Raw genomic sequence first — 5,400 nt, 5'->3', positions numbered from 1 at the left:
TCCCTAACCATCCATCCAGCCTGACTGTCCCCCTACTCCATCCCTAACCATCCATCCAGCCTGACTGCTCAGTTGGAGAAGGCATCCCACTCAGATGGTGTAATCCCCCATGTCCAAGCGAGGGAGGGGCTAGCCAGGCTGAGTGGTTCTTAATAAACCTAAAGACACTAGGGAGGAGTGGGCTTCATGGTGCTGACTTGTGTAAACTTAGCCACCTGCTACCCTGCAGCCCTGACATTGAGTAAGTTTACATGCACACTAATAATTGAATATTAAACACTCTTATGGCAGTAGTAATTTAAACACCTCATCTTAAAATCAGCATCAGTTAATAATCCAAGTAAACATACGCTGATTAAAACACCTTTCTGAGCAATGTTTTGAATGATTAGGACAAGTAAACACCTTAATGGGCCTCCCTCTTTAGGGCGACTGGGCCTCACTCTTTAGGACAAGTAAACACCTTAATGGGCCTCCCTCTTTAGGGCGACTGGGCCTCACTCTTTAGGACAAGTAAACACCTTAATGGGCGTTCCAGTGGTGTGTCTGATCTGCGCATGTGCCAGAACCAGCCGAGTGGGCCTCCCTCTTTAGGGCGAGTGAGGTGAGTATGCATTTTAGTAAACATACACATTTTATCAAATCAAATAAGCTTCCCAAAAATAACATGGTCGCTGTGGTAGAACGTTTATTTTGATTGACGAAGTCCCGACAGGTTGCCTGATTTCAGTCCATGTAAAAAGGATTATTATGGAAATCGTTCTTGAAAACCACGCAAATGTTTTAATCAAACTATTATATTAATTTGACAATCRACAATAATGGTATGATTGTGTGACTTACTCATTGGCAGCTCACCTGGATAGCGAGACGTTAGGCTCATCACAGAATTCATTCAAATGAGGAGACTTTGAACTGTGGACTCATGTTGGGTGTAYCTAGCAGGTTACAAATGACCTCAAAATGGAGTGAGGCAGTGCATTGGAAGGTTTTCCATACAACACTGACTGTGGACTTGTCACATTGATTGGGTTATGTGAATGTGTACAAGCACGTAACACAACAAGATGTCAGAACTATGTAGCTAGCCTTAAATGCAGATTCAGGATCAGACTTTTTGTTCGACTGGCAAACCCTTCCCTGTCTGAACCAATTAAGATCTGTCCCCCCTTACCAACTATGGGAACAAGGGCAATCACAGAGACCAATCAARGAGCTACAATGAACAGGAGTTCTGACCATCCGTAGTGTGTGGTGATTGACTTGTTAGCTAACGAGTAAACGAAAGGAAAAGCAAGGTGACTCAATGCCTTCAGAAAATATTCACACCCCTTGACTTTTCCCACATTTTGTTGTTACACAGCCTGAATTTAAAAAAGGGATACAATTCAGATTGTTTTGGTCACTGGCCTACACACACAATACCCCATAATGTCAAAGTGAATTATGCTTTTTGAAATTGTTACAAATTAATTAAAAAAATTGAAAAATATGTCTTGAGTCAATAAGTATTCAACCGCTGAATAAGTTCAGGAGTAAAAATGTGCTCAACAAGTCATAATAAGTTGCATGGACTCACTGTGTGCAGTAATAGTGTTTAACAGGATTTTGAATGACTACATCTGTAAGGTGCCTCAGGTCCAGCAGTGAATTTCAAAACCGATTCAACCAAAGACCAGGGATGTTTTCCAATGTCTCGCAAAGAAGGGCACCTATTGGTAGATGGTAAAATAAAATAAAAAGCAGARATTGAATATCCCTTTGAGCATGGTGAAGTTATTAATTACACTTTGGATGGTGTATCAATACACCCAGTCACTACAAAGATACAGACGTCCTTCCTAACTCAGTTGCCAGAGAATCAGGAAACCGCTCAGGGATTTCACCATGAGGCCAATGGTGACTTTCAAATAGTTACAGAGTTTAATGGCTGTGATAGGAGAAAACTGAGGATGGATCAACAACATTGTAGTTACTACACAATACTAACCTACATGACAGAGTGAAAAGAAGGAAGCCTGTACAGAATAAAAAATATTCCAAAACATGTACCCTGTTTGCAACAAGGCACTAAAGCAATACTGTAAAAGATTTGGCAAAGTAATTAACTTTTTGCAGTTGTAAATGAGAACTTGTTCTCAACTGGCCTACCTGGTTAAATAAATATGAAAAAAAATAAAAAGTCCGGTTAGCTCAGTTGGTTAGAGCATTGTGCTGATAACGCGAAGCTCGCGGGTTTAATACCCGTATTAGCCAAGATCTATTTTGGGGCGGCAGGTAGCCTAGTGGTTAGAGAGTTGGACCGAAAGGTTGCGAGATCGAATCCCCGAGCTGACAAGGTAGAAATATGTTGTTCTGCACCTGAACAAGGCAGTTAACCCACTGTTCCTAGGCCGTCATTGTAAATAATTATTTGTTCTTAACTGACTTGCCTAGTTAAATATAGGTTCAATTAAACTCAAGGGGTATGAATACTTCTTGATGGCTCTATAGCGTTAGTAAAACATGTGCTTGGCTCGCAGTTCACCCAACTAACTAGTTWGCTACATATTTTGGTCATACCACGTTAAATATGACTTAGTATTACCCCTTTAGTTTACTAAATTTAAATTGTTATTTAGGCACATAGTTAACGTTAGTTAGCGTGCTTTTTACCATTCTAGCTAGCTACCTAGCTAGTTAGCGGCCATCTGCTAAATGTAGGTGGGATTCATTGACAGTCTGTCCTTGAATGTATTTCGGTACTGAACAAATTATGCTCAAGGAACAAGGATTTAGTGTTATAGCTAGTACCCGTCTGGGCAGGAAAACTGAAGTAAAGCAGAGTTATATCTAGGAGAGACAGAGATTCATACCATGTCCTCCAGCTCGCGACTAGCTCGGTTAGCTGCGCCGTCTTGGCCCTGGACGGGGCTCGCGCTGCCTTCTGGAGTTGTCCGTTCCCCATTCCGTTTCCCCGGTGAGTCCTTCGTCTTGCTGCGGTTCCACAGGTAAACAGCTCCTACACCCAGGACTATGGGGGTTCCGATCAGGAGGGCCAGCTGCCAGCGGGGGAGACTGCTCCCAGACTGCGGCTCAACGGGCTTTGAAGCGGCCATCATCCACCACGCAAGGAGAGCACACAACACTGCTTACACTACCGACTCCGTTATCGGCGAGGTCATAGCAGGAACAGTGGAATCTTGGGATACTGGCGGGCGCTGTGCAACTGCAACCGGGGCGGGGTACTCTGTACTTCCGGACTACACAGGACAACAACAACAAAACACCACTACAAAATGACATGCAGTGCAACGGCCCCATCTAGTGTACGTTGTATGTAATGGAGGCTGCAACAAATTCATATCAACAGACCTACCTTGACTATGAGAGACAGTATGTCTGTATTTGTTGTGCTGATAAAGATGGTCATTATTTAACACTAACATAAACTGTTCATGTTATTAACCTTTATTTTAAAAACATTTTATTTTTTATTTTTAAAATTTATTTCACCTTTATTTAACCAAGTAGGCAAGTTGAGAACAAGTTCTCATTTACAATTACAATTGCGACCTGGCCAAGATAAAGCAAAGCAGTTCGACACATACAACAACACAGAGTTACACATGGAGTAAAACAAACATACAGTCAATAATACAGTAGAAAAATAAGTCTATATACAATGTGAGCAAGTGAGGTGAGATAAGGGAGGTGAAGGCAAAAAAAGGCCATGGTGGCAAAGTAAATACAATATAGCAAGTAAAACACTGGAATGGTTGATTTGCAGTGGAAGAATGTGCAAATAGAGATAGAAATAATGGGGTGCGAAGGAGCAAAATAAATAAATAAATACAGTAGGGAAAGAGGTAGTTGTTTGGGCTAAATTATAGATGAGCTATGTACAGGTGCAGTAATCTATGAGCTGCTCTGACAGCTGGTGCTTAAAGCTAGTGAGGGAGATAAGTGTTTCCAGTTTCAGGGATTTTTGTTGTTCATTCCAGTCATTGGCAGCAGAGAACTGGAAGGAGAGGTGGCCAAAGGAAGAATTGGTTTTGGGGGTGACCAGAGAGATATACCTGCTAGAGCACGTGCTACAGGTGGGTGCTGCTATGGTCACCAGCGAGCTGAGATAAGGGGGGACATTTTAACAAGGTGTCATATTGAGACCAAAGCTGCGTTTGAATACCCATACTAACATACTGTATACTACATACTTAATGAGTATACACTATATACTATTTTTTCATTTTAGTATACTGTCAACAAAAGGTATCCTTTCAGTTGAGCGTATAGCTCTTCGCCTGTCTACTGGAAGTTGATACTGTTGCTGTGCAACCTCTTGCTAGCTAGTTAGCAAAACAAATGACTAGTTATACATTTTACAACTTCGGGTGTGTTCTTAAATTAAATCTGGAGTGCCAGAGCGCGCTCTTAAATTCAGAGCATTGTCAGATTGTCTGTTTGTAAATTCAGAGTTTCGCTCTCGGAGCGCACACTGGACAGGAGTAGGGTTGATTTGAGCGTTCTGACCTTACAATGGCAGTCAAGCACCCAAGCTAACGTRGGCTAGCTTGCTAGCTACTTCCAGACACAAATGAGACCACTGACCATTTGACTCCCCCTAGCAGAGCTGGTTAGGCAGTTTTCATGTTATCGAGAGCGTTGGTGACTGTAACTGTGCTCCTGGCAACAATTTTATTACGCTTTTTTGCTAAGTTTACTGACACCGGCCATATTCAACTGGTGTTGAGCGCTTTTAAATTCACAGTTATTCTGTGCTCTGGTAATGTCGGAGTAGATKGCCAGAGAGAATTTACGAAAGCACTCGAATGTCCATTGAGAARGCACAACAACGATACCCTTTAGCGAAGCTAAGAATGACGGGAATAATCAAGTCAATAAACTTTGGGTAGTTAGTTAGCCTAGTTAGTTAGTTAATATACTGGCAAGTGATAAGGGTTGCGTCAATCAAATCTGGTATCAGGATAAAATGTGATTCAGAGTCACCGAATATACTTTAAGTATTTTTATTAAACTCAAGCGATAAATGGTAAATGCAATTTTCGTATATACGGGTTCACTSTATCACCACGCAGGGTAAAGTGTAACAGTATAACTTTAGTACGTCCCCTCGCCCCGACCTKGGGCGCGAACCAGGGACCCTCTGCACACATCAACAACAGTCACCCACGAAGCGTCATTACCCATCGCTCCACAAAAGCCACGGRCCTTGCAGAGCAAGYGGAACCACTACTTCAGGGTCTCAAAGCGAGTGACGTCACCGATTGAAATGCTATTAGCGAGCACCACCYCRAACTAACTAGCCATTTCACATCCGTTACAAAAGCAGAGAACTAATTTATTCATACAGAGTTCTTCTTATATACTAAGACAGAGTTAGTTCCTGCTTCCGAGCTG

Source organism: Salvelinus sp. IW2-2015, unplaced genomic scaffold, assembly GCF_002910315.2.
Source record: "Salvelinus sp. IW2-2015 unplaced genomic scaffold, ASM291031v2 Un_scaffold2085, whole genome shotgun sequence".
NCBI lineage: Eukaryota > Metazoa > Chordata > Actinopteri > Salmoniformes > Salmonidae > Salvelinus > Salvelinus sp. IW2-2015.
This window is presented reverse-complemented; position numbering follows the sequence as displayed.